At 42.6% G+C, this 18,268-nt stretch overlaps 1 pseudogene; it reads right to left on the reverse strand.

Moving 5' to 3' along the window:
- Nucleotides 1-16,223: 16,223 nt before the first annotated feature.
- On the reverse strand, nucleotides 16,224-18,001 carry LOC122475909 (annotated as a pseudogene).
- Between the last annotated feature and the right edge of the window lie 267 nt (nucleotides 18,002-18,268).

The following is an 18,268-nucleotide window of genomic DNA, read 5'->3' on the forward strand; positions in this document are numbered from 1 at the left end:
GTGAAATAGCTTCCAATTCATGTCACTTCACCTCACGTGTATTATTTTTTCAAATGGCTACTAAATGATTAGGACATAGCTATTTATTGTTCGGACCGTTGAACAGATGGAACTTCGGGGTATTTATTTCGACCGCAGGACACCATGAACCCTATCACTGAGGCCCTAAGGATGCTGTGAACCTTCAGGTTAATGGATTATCCACACTTGGGTTTCCAATGCAACTTTCTTAAATCACAGAAAGTTAGAGTTGGAAGGAACCGGAGAGCTGATTTAGAACAGTCTCCCACAGAGGACACGGCCAAGCAAGGATAAGGGGTGTTGTCAAAGGTGATCAGTTTCGGGTATACATAGAATAAGAGCTCCAACGCAGGTCTCCGCCTTCCCTGTGTGACGTGCCCTCTGCTGAAAACAAGTAGCTTAATCCACTCATGCCATTTGTGCAATATTTTCCCTCGAAACCCGATTTATAGAAGTGAAAAATGCCAACTCAGGAACGTGCAGATTGTTCCTCGCTGGTGTGAGCCATTACTGATACCCGTCCTTATTAACAGGGACACGTCTTCCCTTGCTGACACCCTTCAGGACCCTGTAAGTGGAAAGCAACCTCTTTTGATGGAGTGAGACTGAATGCTGGAAATGAAATCGGTGGACTCTGTAGATTCTAGAGGGCCACCTTCCCAAAACTTTTCTAATCTTCCCAGTTTGGGATATTGTTAAAAATAGAACCCGCCCAAGCACGTAGAGAACAATGAAGCTGCACAGGACACGAACGTAGGCAGTCAGTGGGGCTCAATCACTAGCTCCTGCACAGAAACTTCGATGGCTCTCGGATTCAGATTGTGCTTCAGAAATATTACGAATGTGTGGCTCGTGGGTGGCTCAGTAGGTTAAGCATTCGACTTGGGCTCAGGTCATGATCCCACGGTTCCTGGTTTCGAGCCCCTCAGTGGGCTCTCCCCTGTCAACACAGAGCCTGCTTTGGATCCTCTGTCCCCTTCTCTCTTTCTCTGTCTCTCCCCTGCTCATGCTCTCTCTCTCTCTCAAAAATAAATAAACATTTTTTTAAAAGAGGGGTGCCTGGGGGGCCCATTTGGTTAAGCATCTGACTCTTGGTTTTGTCTCAGGTCCTGATCTCAAGTTTGTGAGTTCAAGCCCCACATCAGGCTCTGCATTGATAGTGTGGAGCCTGCTTGGGATTCTCTCTCTCTCTCTCTCTCTCTCTGCTCCTCTCCTGCTCGTTCTCTCTCTCCCTCTCTCTCTGTGGATCTCTGTCAAAAATGAATAAATAAACTTTTAAAAAATCTTAAAAAAAAAAAAAAGAAATACTATGAATGTGAACACATTATTCTGAGTCACATTGTCTAAGCCGATGAACTAGCTGAAGTCCTTCTCCCATGAACCGAGGGAGATTGGTGGCTCTCTCCAGGATCCCTGATGACTCCTGATGACTCGGTTTCCGTCCTCTCCCCCCTTCCTCCTGCCCGGGGCAAGGGTTGTGCGCCCGCTGCACCTTGCCTCCTCTCCTGCTTCTCTCTGCTGTGTCGTCTGCCTGACAGCCCCTCCTGGAAGACACCCCTTCTAATTAGCTCCCCAAGGCAATGCCTGTATCAGACCCAGACTAACAGTAAGGGGCCGGGGGCCCGCACGGAACAGGAACCAGCTGAAATGTGTATGTTCGGAATCACTGGCTGGAAAAGTCACCAGCCATTCCTCCCCACAAGGCTTTCTCGCTGGCCTGGTCCCCAGCCTCCAGCTTTCTACCACCTTCCACATCTTCCCCTGGTCTGCAGGCCCCTTCTGCTACCTTCTCGTCCCCAGTGCAGTCTCTCATCCCGCGCAGAAAATTCCACGTTGCTCTCACTTTGATAATTAGAGAATGTATTCCTTTTGTCACTAAAGTAGCTCGGGTGCCTGGGTTCCCCCAGCCAAGTGGTTGCATCCAAACAAAGTAAGGTACCGACACCGCTTCCTGGAGTTGTTGTTCTTCTTCCTTTTTTCTTTAAATCTTTTAATATTTATTTATTTTTGAGAGAGAGAGAGAGAGACAGAGCGTGAGTGGGGGAGGGGCAGAGAGAGAGGGAGACAGAGAGACACAGAATCCGAAGCAGGCTCCAGGCTCCAAACTGTCAGCACAGATCCCGATGAGGGACTTGAACTCACAGACCACGAGATCATGACCTGAGCCAAAGCCGGACGCTCAACCGACTGAGCCACCCAGGTGCCCCTGGAGTGGCTCTTCCTTAGCGTTTACTGCAAATCATGGAACAGGGTTGCTTTAAAATATTCAAAATTTCCCGGGTTAGAGGCTATACTTCACAGGCTAAAAGCAGCTGTATGAGAAACTAAGGGATTTTCAAAACCCCAGCTTTGGGGGCTGCTGCCTTTGTTTCTCCCTCAAGCTACCGGAGCCCCTGTCTGCGAAGACTGACTGAGTCGTCTCTGACAGTCTCAGACCCAGAACCGACCCCCAGGAGTGTGGGCTCATTTCTTTCCAGTTCAAGATCGTGGGAGGTATGAACCGGAGGCTGCAGCGGCCGGCCAGGCATCTGGGAGCTTTATTTCGATAAGTCGGTGCTGCTGTTGACACATGAAGCTTCAGTGGCCTGGCCAAATTGCTCAAATATAAACCCAATTTCCGATTTGCAGGGTTGGGTGGGCTAACAAATTGTATCAGAGGCTTTGCACCGAAGCCTTTAAGAAAACGGAGCTATTGCCATGAACCCGTGACTCCCTACCCCTCCCTCTGCCTCTTCCACTTCCTTGCCGCTATTAATACACAACCTGGCGAGCAACAAACCTTACCCCGGGCAAGCGGATGACACAGAGGCGGGGCGACTACTCGGGGACAAAAGCTAATGATAGCAATACTGGATACATTTTGAGGATGCTCTCTCTTTGGTCCCGGCACCCTTCTGCACCCGGTCTCAGTGAATTCTCACAACAGGCCTAAAAGGTAACTACTGTCATTATCCCCGTGTGTCAAGATAATTTTGTGAAATGCCATTTACCACTGGAGTTTTCGCCCGTTAATGGCTTTTGTTTAGCTGGTCAGCCTCCACTTGCTTCTAAAATACACCTTGCCGGGGCGCACGGTGGCTCAGTTGGTTAAGTGTCTGCCTTCGGCTCAAGTCATGATTTCGCAGTTCGTGAGTTTGAGCCCTGTGTCGGGCTCTGTGCTGGCAGCTCAGAGCCTGGGGCCTGCTTTGGATTCTGTGTCTCTCTCTGTCCCTCCCCTGTTCACGCTCTCTCCCTCTCTCTCTCTCTCAAAAATAAAATAAACATTAAAAAAATTTTAATACACTTTCCCATGCAGAGCACTTGGAATGAGATTGCTAGAGCAAAACAAAAACAAAAACAAAACAAAACAAAAGCAAAAGCAAACAAGAGAATGTTCTCAGCATCTGAACTTTATGCCTTATGTCTACTCCGAACATAAGATTTGGAATTTAGATATGACTACTTTCCCTTGTAGTTTGAGAGGAACTCAGGACAGAGGGAGGTCTAAGGGACCAGAAGTGGCCTCACAGCTGGGTTGTGAAGGATGGAGAAGGGCAGGTGTAGACCGTCGACCAGTGAAGACTGTGGGTGTCCCTGCAGCTACCAGTAGGATGGATGCTAATGTGTTGGATCCATGTATCTTCCTGGTTTACTACTCACCGGGTATAAGTTCAGTTTTTTTTTTTAATTTATTCTAAATTTTCCTTCACGAGCAAGCCCCTCTGCAGCCTTGCTACTCAGAGTGTGGTCCGGGTATCATCATGGGCATCACCTTGTATTTCATTCAAAATGCCAAGTCTGTGGCCCAACCCCAGACCCACAGGATCAGAGTCTGCAATTTAACAGGCTCCCCGGGTAATTTCAAGTGCACATTCAAGTTGATGAGGCACCTCCACGGTTTTCAATTCTCTACCAGAAACAAAACCCAGTGTGCCAGCCTCAGCCCAAGAGACTCTGCTTAGTTAGTGGGAGAATGGGCTGGAGAATTCTGATGTGCCCTCAGATCTGAACACCGCCTCTCTTTCTCTCTTTGCCCTTAGTCAGTTTAGTTATTATTCTTTGTGTTATGCTGGTTGAGAGAAGAAACTTGGAATAGAATACCGTTGAGTATGACTGTTGGCTAAAGTGGAATTTCTTGTTCTGACACTTTCTCTGCTTCCGGGCTCAGCACCCACCCTCTTCTTCTGGGGAGCTGTTCCTTGCCCCGTTCACACCGTTTGCTTTCAGTGGAAGCTGCCAATCACAGTGCCATTCAAAGAAGATGATATTAGTTCCTCTCTGAAAGCAAGGCTATGAGACGTAAGGCCTGAGCAACTGGCTGCCCTGAGCCCTGATAAGCAGAGAAAGCTGGTCTGAGAAAAGAGGCTGACCCTCTGGAGGAGCAAGGAAACCTCCAAAGCAGTTTCTGCTTGTCCTGGAGGCCAGCCGCTTCTCTGCCTCCCCAGAGTTCTGCTGGCCTAACTACTGAATTCCTTGTCCAGTTTAAACTAAGTCTTTCGGGTTTCTACCACTTACAATCATGATAATACCCCGTCTGTGATCTTCAACAGTTAATGAGGTACAAGCCCCAGTTTCCCCATCTGCATAACATGGACACAGAGTATTCTCAAGATTAAGTAAGATATTTACATGAAATACTTTGAACAGAGGAGATACGCACATTGTGAGATTTTACTTTTCTTGATTCTCCTTGAGATGTATTTCCAATGTAAGTTCTATGAGTTTACTAATGGAATAATGGATGCTTTTTCATTTGTTTTCAATTTTCTTCTTAATTTCCAGAATTTACATATGTAATATATATATATATATATATATATATATACATATATAAACATTTGGCCAAGAATATGGAGGGTATGGACTGTGGGAGGAGGTGAAGGATATATCTTTCTTATGTTGCTTTGGTCTTGCACTATTGAATGGACTTCATCTGATAAGTTCATCATGTGACAAATAGAGGTTGGATTCTTGTCCTCTGAAAAGGCTTACGTATAATTGCTTATACTGGCACTCTCCTGTTTTTTCTGTGCCCCCTTCTCCTTCCTATAAACCCAGCTTCGTGAGACCTTTCTGAAAACTACCTGTCTAATCTTAGGGCTTGGGGCAAGGGAGTGAGCATTGGCTGTTTTAGTGACAGCACCATTAAGCCACCTCACGTTTCTAAATCTCAGTGGCCCCATCTGTAAAAGGGAGGCATTGGATTGGCTGAGCTTCATGGTTACTTCCTACTCGAACTTTCTGTGATCCGGCTACTTACTTGGTATCGGTGAGATCCCTTGTGCTTATGACGTCCTCCCTGCCACACTGAGTAATCATCTTCTCTTTCAGTTCAGTCATCTTAAGCATGTGCTCTTAAGCATCCAGATAGGAAAAGGGAAGAGGTTAAAGGTCTAAGAAAACAAAAAACAAAAAACAAAAAAACAAAACAAAACAAAAAAAGGGCAGTGGCTAGCTGAGTCTACACCCACCTCCCTCTTAAACTGCTTTCTTGGAAGCCATACTCCATGACTTGTTTTCACATCTCATTGGCAGAAACATGTCACATTGTCACCCTTGTCCATAAGGGATTCTGGAAAACGTAACTAGTCACAATTCTCTTTGATAAGAAGACTACAAATGAAAATTGTAGTAAAGTACCTGTCTTCTCACCCATCAGAGTGCCAAAAATCAAAATGTTTGATAACACTGTGTTGGAAAACAGGGTGAGTAGAAAGGAAACCTCAAGAATTCTTGTGGGCATGCAAATTTGTACCATTTCTATGGAGGTCAATTTAGCAATATTTATCCAAATCACAAGTGTCTTTTTTTTTCTTTTAACATTTATTTATTTTTGAGACAGGGAGAGACAGCATGAACAGGGGAGAGTCAGAAAGAGAGGGAAACACAGAATCTGAAACAGGCTCCAGGCTCTGAGCTGTCAGCACAGAGCCCGATGCGGGGCTGAAACTCACGGACCATGAGATCACGACCTGAGCCAAAGTCGGATGCTTAACCGACTGAGCCACCCAGGCGCCCCATCACAAGTGTCTTTTGACCCACCTCTAAGAACTTATCCTACAGATATCCTCACCTGTATGTAAAATGATATATGTAAGTATTTACACCTTATAGAAGTACTTGCGGTTGTCCACCAGGAGTAGACTGATTAAATAAATTATGCTCATTCATACAATGGAGTATCATGAGGCCGTTTAAAAACTCCAAATGAGGGGTGCCCGGGTGGCTCAGTCAGTTGCATATCCAACTTCGGCTCAGGCTATGATCTCACCATTTGTGGGCTCAAGCCCTGCATTAGGCTCTGTGCTGACAGCTCAGAGCCTGGAGCCTGCTTCGGATTCTGTGTCTCCCTCTCCCTCTGCCCCTCCCCCACTTGTGCTTTGTCTCTCTCTGTCTCTCTCTCTCTGTCTCTGAAAAATAAATAAAAATGTTAAAAAAATTTTTAAAAACTCACATGGAGGAAATTCTTTTTCTACTGAATATGAAATGCTCTGACAAAAATATTTTAAGAAAAATCAGTAAATTAAGGCACGCATACATAGGAGACATGTATGTACACAGAATATGTAAGGGACATATATGCACACATATATACATCTGTTTATAAAACCAGAGAAGATAAAATTATATGTGTGTGTGCATTTGCTTGTATATGCTTGAAGTATCTCTAGACAGATACATAAGAAACTGATAATATTCCCTGTGGTAATAGAAATTTTGATATCGATACTAGACAAAAACACTTACAAGAAAAATTTTATAAGCAATTTCATTTATAAATATAGGTGTCAAACTTCTAAATAATTTATTAGCAAATTAACTCTTTGTTCAATTCAACATTTCTGTGTAAAAAGAAAAAAAATCACCACGACATAGTAACCTAAGAGAGCAAAGGTGGTTCCATTTTAGAAAACAATTAATAGGTTTATGCAATCTGAATAAATGCTGAACAATCATTTGATAAAATTCAATATCCATTTGTAATTAAAAAAAAAATTATTACCCAGGGTACCTGGGTGGCTCAGTCAGTTGAGCATCCTACTTTGGCTCAGGTCATGATCTCGCAGTCCATGGGTTCGAGCCTCGTGTCGGGCTCTGTGCTGACAGCTCAGAGCCTGGAGCCTGTTTCAGATTCTGTGTCTCCCTCTCTCTTTGCCCCTCCCCTACTCTCTCTCTCTCTCTTTCAAAAATAAATAAACATTAAAAAAATTTTTTCTAATTATTACCCAACATAAATAAAATCACCTTCCTGAACTTGACTAATACTATCTACTGGAAATCTATAGCAAGCATTACACTTGATGGTGAAACGTTAAAAGAATTCCTAATGAAATTGAAATAAAACAAAGATTGTTTCTCTCTTCTCTACATTTAACATTATACTGGGACTCCTAGTTAACACAAAACACACACACACATGCACTAAGGAGGAAAAGAGAGAGAGATGGAATAAAAGAAATAAAAAGTCATTATTTATGGAAAATATGATCACATACCCCATAAATATATAAAGGTTTAATTAAAAAACTAATAAATACATTTAGTAAAACCCTGGATACAAGATAAGTATAAAAAACTCAATAGTATTCTTATATATCTACAATAATCAAGGATAAAATAAAAGTAGAGGGGTGCCTGGGTGACTCAGTCAGTTAAGCATTGAACTCTTGGTTTCAGCTCATGTCATGATCTCACAGTTCATAAGATCGAGTCCCACATTGGGCTCTGTGCTAACAGCACAGAGCCTGCTTAAGATTCTCTCCCTCCCTCTCTCTCTGCCCCTCTCCCACTCATTCTCTCTCTCTCTCTCAAAATAAATAAAAAAACTAAAAATATTGGAAACAATACCCTTGAAAATATCTATAAAATTATACAATATCTGGGAGTATATTTTATAAAATGCCCACACATCTCCATGGAGAAAAAGCTATAAAGCTTTCCAGGAGAACATAAAAGGAGACTTGAATAAATGAAGGTATACACCATGTTCATAAATAAGATGACTCAAATACAGTATTTATTAAAAATTCTCCCCAAATCAACCTATAAATTTAATGCATTTCAGTATTCCCCAAATTGGTTGATTCTATAATTTATATGAAAGAATATAAATGCCAGGAATATTAAGGGCAATTTTGAGAAAGAAAAATGGTTAGGAAAGTCAATGGCCTATTACTTACTAAAGCATATTATAAAACCACATTCATTAAAATAATATAATATTTTGAAAGAACAAATGAATAGGTCAGTGGAACTGAATATAATTCTAAAACAAAGCATTGTTGGGGTGCCTGTGTGGCTCAGTCAGTTAAGTGTCAATTTTGACTTAGGTCACGATCTCCCAGTTCGTGAGTTCGAGCCCCACATCGGGCTCTGTGCTAACAGCTGAGAGCCTGGATCCTGCTTCAAATTCTGTGTTTCCCTCTCTCTGCCCTTCCCCCACTCGTGCTCTGTCTCTCTCTCTCAAAAATAAACATTAAAAAGTTTTTTAAACAAAGCATTGTGTATACAGAAACTTAGTAGTTGATAAAATCAGCAGATAAAATAAAGTATAATAAATGGTGTTGGAAAAAATGGCAACATATTTAGGAAAAAATACTAAGCTACATCCCTAACATATATCATTCACAAAAATAATTCTAGTGAATAACATGTCTAAATATAAGAAAGCAAACATATGAGTATTAGAAATAATAGGTGAATATAATAGTGACCTTGGAGTTAAAAAGCCCATCCTAAAAAAAAAAAAAAAAAAAAAAGTTACCAAAAATAGAAGTCAAAGGAAAAGGTTAATAAGTTTGACTAATTTATCAAATTTATATTCTTGATTACATTAAGAACACTAGCCATGAACAATTTAAAACCAAAAGCAGGAGGAACTCAAGGGTAAAACGTATTTGTCGCATAGAAAATAATCAAAGCCTTCCGATTCAGGATAAAAATCTCCTACGATTAATAAGGGGGAAAAACCTAGGAATTAAAACAGTCATAAGATATGAATATGATTCACAGAAGAAAATACGTGATGGGAATTGATAACGTGAAAAGGCACTCAATCTCACAAATAACCATAGAAATGTGCATTCAAACAACAGTGAGGGAGCCAGTTCCAGGTAAGATGACATGAGCGCACACCATACTTTCGCTTCCATTGAATGCAAGCATAAAACCTGGACAGAATACATGGCCAACTACTAGAAGATTCTAAAAAGTAAATAGCAGTCAACAGCCGAGATGGAACACCAAAAATAAAGTATCTTCAATCTAACAGTCACCTTACTAATTTTTTCCCTTCTGTGTCCTTCTAGCCCAAGTTCGTTGGAAAACCTACACTGAGCACCGTGGTAGACAAGGAAAACTCTAGGAGAAACCCTCTAGTTCTGGTTTCAGAAGTGCTAAAGGGAAGTTCTAAAGCTCAGAGAGACTGGGGGAAATTATCCAGCTTTCCCTCATTCTCTTGCTCCCTCCCAGGCAATTCTGGGATGGTAGCCTTCAGGAGCCAAAATTCCAAGGGAGGAGAACTTTCCTCACCATTCAGTGAAGCCAGTGCTTCCATGGAGGTGAGGCCAAATCTCACTGCTGTTGTTTTTTTTTTTTTTCTTTCTTTCTGTCCTCCTATCACTTGGCCACAGACAAACTGCAATTATATGGGAGATGGAAAAAAAAAGGTGAGTCCTAGGGAGCGGAGAGGTACTGGGGAGATCACAGAGATGGCAGAGTGATGACCCAGTGAATTTCTGGGCTCACCCCCCAACCTGCATATGTGTGCACATGTGTAGATTTAATCCTAATAAGCATATCAAAGACATTAAGAACTATACTAACAAATATATTTCCACCCTGGTCCTGGAATGACTACTTGGTGGTTACTCATGAGACAGATCTGGATAGTATTACAAAGACTGAAAGCAGAACTGACATTGTAGCCTCAGCCTACAGAAGGCAAGTAGAAACTTGTGGTCTAAATATAATCATCAAGTGTCCATTGAAACAAAAATATCAGCAATACTCATATGATTCAAGCAAGACCCAAAATCTCATAACCTAATAATCATAATGTCAAGAATACAATCCAACATTACTCCCTATGAAGAATCACAGAATTCTCAACTCAAGTGGAAAAAAACAGGTAATAGACACCAACAAGGAAATGATGGAGATATTGCAATTACCTGACAAAGATCCTAAAGCGTTAAAAAAAAAAATCTTGAAAGGGCAATACAAATGCTCTCAAAATAAATCTTAAAGAGAAAGAATCAGCAAAGAAATACAAGACAAAAAGAAGAACTAAATGGAAATTTTGGAACTGAAAAGTACCATAACTGAAATTTAAAAACCAACTGAGCGGACTTATTAGCAGATTGGAGACAACGGAGGAGTCCATGAACTTGAAGAGACATCGATAGAAATATTCCAATGTGAACAACAGAAAGAAAAAAGATTGATAAACAACAACACAGCTTCATTGATCTGTAGGAGAGCAACAAAATGTCTACTGTTTGCGTTATCACACTTCTAGAAAGGGATAGGAAAGAGGGAAGTTTTGAGGGGCGCCTGAGTGGCTCAGTCAGTTAAGTGTCTGGCCTCGGTTCAGGTAGTGATCTCACAGTTCATAAGTTTGAGCCCTGCATCAGGCTCTGTGCTGACAGCTTAGATTCAGATTGTGCTTCAGATTCTGTGTCTCCCCTCTCTCTGCCTCTCCCCTTCTCACATTCTGCCTCTCTCTCTCTCTCTCAAAAATAAATAAACATTTAAAAAATTTTTAAAAAGAAAAAAGAAAAAGTACTTGAAGAAATAATGGCTGGAAACCTCTCAATTTTGGCAAAAGACAAAACCCAAAGTTTCAAGAAACGAAATGCATCCCAAACAGGATCAGTCTAAAAAAATCCATACCCAGACAAATCATATTCAAATTGCATGAACCAATTCCTATGATAAATTTCCTCTTAAATCTGTGTATATCCTATTGGTTGTATTTCTCTGGAGAGTCCTGAGAGATATAGTTTTTGTCAGGATACAAATCTTTGATGGTAGCTGGACCGATGGCTTCACTTCCTTTTAGACTATTGGCTCAAGGACATCTCAGTTGTTTGTAATAAAACCTTTCCAACATAGCAACTTGCTTCATCAATGCTAGAAAGGGAGGGAAGCACTCTGCTAACAAGACTAATCTTCTGTAATCTAATCATGAATATGACATCCCATCACCTTTGCTATGTTCTGTTGGTTGGGAGCAAGTAACTAGGGTCAACCCATACTCAAGAGGAGGGAATTACATAAAGGCATGACCACCAGAAAGTGAACTTCACTGGGAGTCATTTTAGAGTTTGCTTAACCACAAAGGTTATATTAATATCAAAGTAGGTTTCAGAGCAAAGAAAGGTCTCAAAGGGAAAGAGATATTACATATTACTAAAAGTGTCGATTAACCCCAAAGGCATAATAATCCTAAATGTGTGTACACCTAAAGAACAGGCTTTGAAAATACATGAAACAGGGGTGCCTGGGTGGCTCATTCGGTTAAGCGTCCGACCTCAGCTCAGGTCATGATCTCACAGTCTGTGAGTCCAAGCCCCGTGTCGGGTTCTGTGCTGACAGCTCAGAGCCTGGAGCCTGCTTCAGATTCTGTGACTCCTTCTCTCTCTGCCCCTCCGCCTCTCACGCTCTGTCTCTCTCTGCCTCTCTCTCAAAAATAAATAAACATTAAAAAAAGAAAATACATGAAACGAACATGGACCAAAATGAAAGAAAAGGTAGACAAACACATAATTATAGTTGCAAACTTCAACACCCTTCTCTCAGTAATAGTACTAGTGAGTAGAAAAAAATCAGCAAGAAAATACAAGAATTGATATCATCAACCAACTGAACCTAATTATTAACCCAAAACAGTAGAATACACATTTTTTCCAAGTGAACAACAGGAAAGTCTCCAAACACTTGAAAATTTTAAAAACTTAAATATAATCCATGGATCAAGGAAAAAGTTTCCGTGAAACTGCACAAAAAAGAAAATGCAATATCTGAAAATCTGTGGGACACAGCTAAAGCAGTGCTTGGACGGAAATTTATAGCACTAAAAACGCCTATACTAGAAAAGGAAAAAGGTATCAAACAAATAAGCTAAGCTTCTACCCTAAGAAACTAGAAAAAGGAGAGCAAAATAAGCATAAATCAAGAAGAAGAAAGTAGGGTGCCTGGGTGGCTCAGTCAGTTGGGCATCTGACCTTGGCTCAGATCATGACCTCACAGTTCGTGGATTTGAGTCCCGCATGGGGCTCTGTGCTGACAGCTCAGAGCCTGGAGCCTGCTTCAGATTCCGTGTCTCCCTTTCTCTCTGCCCCTTCCCTGCTCACACTGCTTCTCTCTCTCTCTCTCTCTCTCTCTCTCTCTCTCTCTCTGAAAAACAAATAAACATTAAAAAAATTTTTTTAATAAAAAAAGAAGAAAGTAAATAATAAAGATAAAGGCAGATATCAATGAAATTGAAGAAAAAAACAATAGAGGAAAATCACTAAAACTAAAAGCTGGTTCTTAGAGAAAAAATCAATTAACTTGATAAGTCTCTAGAAAGACTGACAAAATAAGAAAGAAAACACAAATTACTGCTATCAGGAATGAAAGAGGCAGTATCATTGCAGAAGCCACAGACATTACAAGGACAGTAATAATAAAAAATACTACAAGCAACTCTGTGCACAGCTATCAACAACTTAGATTAAATAGACCAATTCCTTATAAACCACAAACTAGTAAATGTCATTCCAGGTGGAGTAGATAACTTGAATAATTCTATAACTATTAAAGAAATTAAATTTGTAGTTAAAATCTTCCCCAAAAAGAATCTCCAGTTCCAGATTGTAGCCTTTGTAAAATTCTACCAAACATATAAAGAAGAAGCAACACCAATTTCTACATACTTTCTTTCAGAAAACAGAGGGGAATAATTTTGAACTCATTTTTTTTTTTTAAGTTTATTTATTTTTGAGACAGAGAGAGACAGAGCATGAACGGGGGAAGGTCAGAGAGAGAGGGAGACACAGAATTGGAAGCAGGCTCCAGGCTCTGAGCCATCAGCACAGAGCCCGATGCGGGGCTCGAACTCACAAACCGCGAGATCATGACCCGAGCTGAAGTCGGACGCCTAACCGACTGAGCCACCCAGGCGCCCCTGAACTCATTTTATAAGGCCAACATTTTACTGCTACCAAGCCATAAAAATACAGTATAGAAAAAAGAAAACTACAGATCAATATTTTTCATGACCATAAATGAAATAAAAATCCTCAACAAAATATTAGCAAATGAAATACAGCAATATACAAAAAGAAATACTCACCATAATTAACAGAGATTCATCCCAAGAGTGCAAGGCTGATTCAATGTTCAAAAATCAATAATACAATTTACCATGTTAATCATCTAAAGATGGAAAACTAAGTGATCTTATCAAGACATGCAAAAAAGCATCTGACAAAATATAACATCCATTCATGATAAGCACTCATAGCGAGTTAGGAAGAGGGGAATTTTTTCAAAAAACTTCCAGCTAACATTATACTTAATGGTAAAAGATTTCTCCCTAAAATGTTTTCATCCTAGGATCAGAAAGAGGGCTAGGATATCCATTATCAATACTCTTAATTCCACACAATACTGGAAGTCTTAGCCAGTGCAATAGTGAAAGAAAAAGAAATTAAAAGCAATCAATTTTAAAGAAGAAATAAAACCATCCCTGTTCACACATGACATGATCATCTACATAGAAGATTCCACAGCTCTACTAAAAACCTTCTAGAACAAAGTGTGGCTAGCAAAGTTGCAGGATCCAATGTTGACATACAAAAATTTATTGTATCTCTATATACTAGTGATATGCAATTGGAAACTAAAATTACAAAAACCATTCCATTTATAACAGCTAAAAAGAATGAAATACTTACAAGGGCATAAATCTTAGAAAACATGGACATGTTACAAATGCATGCATAAATCTTATAAAACATGCTAAAAGGGGCACCTGGGTGGCGCAGTCGGTTAAGCGTCCGACTTCAGCCAGGTCACGATCTCGTGGTCCGTGAGTTTGAGCCCCGCGTCAGGCTCTGGGCTGATGGCTCAGAGCCTGGAGCCTGTTTCCGATTCTGTGTCTCCCTCTCTCTCTGCCCCTCCCCCGTCCATGCTCTGTCTCTCTCTGTCCCAAAAATAAATAAACGTTGAAAAATAAAACATGCTAAAAGCTATAAAATGATGATTTAAAAGTCAGAAGACCTAAATAAATGGAGACACATCATATTCATAGAATGGAAGTCTCAGTGTAATTAAGTTGTCAATTCTCCCTAAATCTACGTATGGCTTTAGTGCAATACAACCCAAAATCTCAGTAGGCCTTTTTGCATATATTAATGAGAAGATTTCAAGTTCATATAGAAATGCAAAGGACTCAGAACATCCAAAGTAACTTTGAAAAGAATAGGTTAGAGGAATCTAACTACATGATGTTAAAACTTACTCTAAAGTTACAGGACTCAAAACGGTATGGTATTGGTGAAGAGGTAGGAAAATAGATCAGGGGAACATAATAAACTCCAAAAATAGACGCATAAAAATGTGTATTTAATCTTTGGCAGCCACGCAAAAGCCATTCAGCGAAGAAAAGAGAGTCTTTTTAACAAATGATTTTGAAACAATTGGCCATCCATATGCAAAACAATAAACCCTGCCTCATACCTCAAACCTTATACAAAAATTAACTGAAAATAAATCATAGATCTAAGTGTAAAATGTAAAACTTTTAGGAAAAAAAAAAACATAGGAGAAAATCATAATGACCTGGATTATGCAAAGAGTTCTCAGACATGACACCAAAAGCATATTCCATAAAAGACAAACATATAGATTGAAGCCTATCAAAATTAGAAACTTTTGCTCTGAAAATGAAAAGGCTACAGCCTGAGAGAAAATACTTGCAAATACTGTGATTGCAAGTCACAATTCCAACCATGGACCCGTTCCCACAATATCTAAAGAATACTCAAAACTCAACAATAAAAAGCCAAACAACCCAGTTAAAAAGTGAGAAAAATATTTGGATAGATCACCGAAGAGGATATATAAGGACGGCCAATAAAAGATGCCCAGCATCACGAGCTATTAGGAAAATGCAAATTGAAATCACGAGATATCCCTACACACTTATCAGAATAGCTAAAGTAAAAATACCCTGACAATATCAAGGGCTGGCTGATGAGGACGGGGAGCAACTGAAACTCTCGAGTACCTGCGGGTGGGAGTGCAAACTGGTACAGCGACTCTGGAAAACAGTTGGACAGGTTTTTTTTAGAGTTAAACGTACACTTACCATTCGACCCGGACATCCCACTCTGGGTATTTACTCTAGAGAACTGAAAATGTATATTGACATAATGACTTGTGCACCAACGTCCAGAGTAGCTGCATTCATAATTCCCCCAAATTAGACACATGCCACACGTCCTTCATTCGGTGAATGTATACACAAAACGTGGTGCAACCGTATGGTAGAACACTTCTCAGCAATAATAAAGGCAAAATGATCACTGTTAGGTAACAACTCTTGTGAATCTGAAAAGCATTGCGCTAAGTAAAAGAGAAAGAAGGCGGTGGACGTCACCATAGGAACAGGTGGTCACGGGCGCCAGGAAGGCTCGGCTACCGTAGATCTGAGAAGTCAGGCCTTGGCTGGGGAAGTCCTGGAAGAATTGCATCTGCCCCAGGTCTGCAGTAAGCGGGGAAGCCCCGACTTTCCTCCCAGCCCCAGAAACCTTAGTGAGAAGCCCTGAAAGGGCTTCATAGAAGCCAGGCGAGAACGGGTAGGGAAACAGACCAGTCTCCCCGGCCTTTCCCTATTCTGGTCCTTGCAGCTTCCCCACACCCTGCTGCCTGCACCCTGCTCCCTGACTGACCTTCACCATTAGGAACGTTCACATGCTCTTAACACCATCAGGGGCCTCTGACTCCCTGCCCAGCACCCCCTGTGGCTCCTCTGCGTTGCTCCAACCTTACAAATGACAGCGCACAGAGCAGAAAGCCCTCGAGCCTCCCTTTGCCTTTGCTGGCATGGTTTCTCCACCTGGAATTCCCTCTCAGGAATCAAGACAAGCGGTGCTTTCTTGGGAAAGCGCTTCCTGGTTCTCCATCCACTCCAGCCTCCTCCCGCGTTCCTCCGGCATCCTAAGGGACCTCCGTCAAAGCCCTTGCCGGTTGACTTTGCCGTCGATTGGTGCCCTTTTTCCTTGCCGCTGCTTCACACTCATCTCCGGCTCCCTGGTGCCAGCAGCACGGCCTCTAGGTAGGGAATGAAAAGTGCCTGTTTTTGGAAATGAACTCTCGAACTCTGTGTTGGCATGTGAGATGAAAATAAAATCTGAATTAGATCCAGGTTGAAAATGCTCCTCCCGGAAGTGGTGATTTGGTTCTCTCCTTTCCCAGGGGAAAACGGGTCAGGGGCAAAGCGTGGCTGATACGTCAGAAATCCCGGGGGAAAGAAATTCCCAGGTAAGAAGCATTTACGGATGTCTGCGGTGTAAACGGTGCCGTTTGGGTCCATTTCAAGCTACCCGCATGATGTCACGGGAAAGCAAGCTGAGAAGAGATACAAAAAGTCGGCTCTCCCAAGCGTGTGCGAGCCAGCTCCAGAGCACCACTGGCTCAGACCACACCCGTACCAAGGACAACAGGTGGCTGGGGCTAATAGCAACCTACAGGCTGAGGCAGAGGTCCCCTGCCTGCCCATATCGGACTGGCCAGCCTCTCTCTCTCTCTCTCTCTCTCTCTCTCTCTAGCGAACCAATGTTTTATTTCTAAAGCTCTGCCACATATTTCTAGTGGTGCTGATGCTCACCTGTCGCACTCACACCAGGTTATCTGTTGAAGCCAGCAAACAGAGTCTGGCCATCAGCAGACCAGCCCAGACAGGGACATTGGGGTGACTTCGCCTTATTGCTGGTACTGATTACTTCCTGCTTCAGTGCCTCTACAGTGGCCTTGCCTTCCATGTCCCAGATCTTGGTGCTGGGGCCCGTGGCAGCCCAGAGGCAGTATCCATTAGACTGAAGCACAGGGCATTGATGATGTCCCCACCGTCTAGTGTATAAAGGTGCTTGTCTTCGTTGAGGTCCCACAACATGGCCCGGCCATCCTTCCCTCCAGAAGCACGGAGAGATCCATGGAGAGACAGTCAGTGTTCAGGCAGCCTGTGTGGCCGATGTGATTGGTCTTCAGCTTAAAGTTAGCCAGGCCCCATACCTGGACCAGCTTGTCCCAGCCGCAGGAGACAATGATGGGATTGCTGCCATGGGGTGAAAAGCAGACACAAGACACCCGCTCCGAATGGCTCTCATCCCGGACAGTATATTTGCATGCACCCAGAATATTCCCCAGCTTGATGGTTCTATCTCAGGAGCCAGAAACAATGTGGCAGTTGTCAGAGGGGAAAGCCACACTCAGTACATCCTTGGTATGCCCTACAAATCTGCGTGTGGTGGTACCCATTGTGAGATCCCAGAGACGAGGCGGCCAGGAGGCTCCCAGGAGCCTGAGAGGGCAAACTGGCCAGCTGAGGAGATGACCACCACATCACTAACAGAGTGGGAATGACCCCTAAGAGCACTCTGTGGGATGCCAGAGTTGTTCTCAGCCCTGGTCAGCTTCCGCACGATGACGGTCTTATCTCGAGGGGCAGAGTGTAAGTACCATGTCCGGGAACTGGGGAGTGGTGGCGATCTGAGTCACCCAGCCCGTGTGGCCCTTGAGGGCGTCACCCAGAGTCATCTGCTCAGTCATGGCAGCCGTGAGTGCGGGTGTCGCTGCGGCGACAAGGATGGAGTCGGATAGACTACCACCACAGCCGCGGCCCTGCGGAGGAGAAGAGTCCGACCGGCCACTCTTGGAGGTCTTGTTCAAAACTCCCCTCCTGGGCACGCTTCCCGTGACTTCCTAGCACAACCGGGCACCCTTCCGTACCAAGGAGGTGAGCCTAGACTGCAGGTAACCTCTTCCCATTGCCACGACTCATTCACACTTCACATGCACACTCTCACAGTTGTTCTCGTAACACGACCCACTTGTTTCTTTTCCATTTTTCCTCCTTTGCTCAGCTGGATTATAAGCTCTGTCAGGACAGAGACCACCTCATATACTTCTCTTGGATCTTTCTCTCACCCGGCACAAGGCTGCGCGTACAAGTAGTGCTTCCTACAGAATTCGTGCCTGGCCTAAATGCCCCTCTGGA

The sequence above is a fragment of the Prionailurus bengalensis genome, chromosome E4, assembly GCF_016509475.1.
Source record: "Prionailurus bengalensis isolate Pbe53 chromosome E4, Fcat_Pben_1.1_paternal_pri, whole genome shotgun sequence".
Lineage (NCBI taxonomy): Eukaryota > Metazoa > Chordata > Mammalia > Carnivora > Felidae > Prionailurus > Prionailurus bengalensis.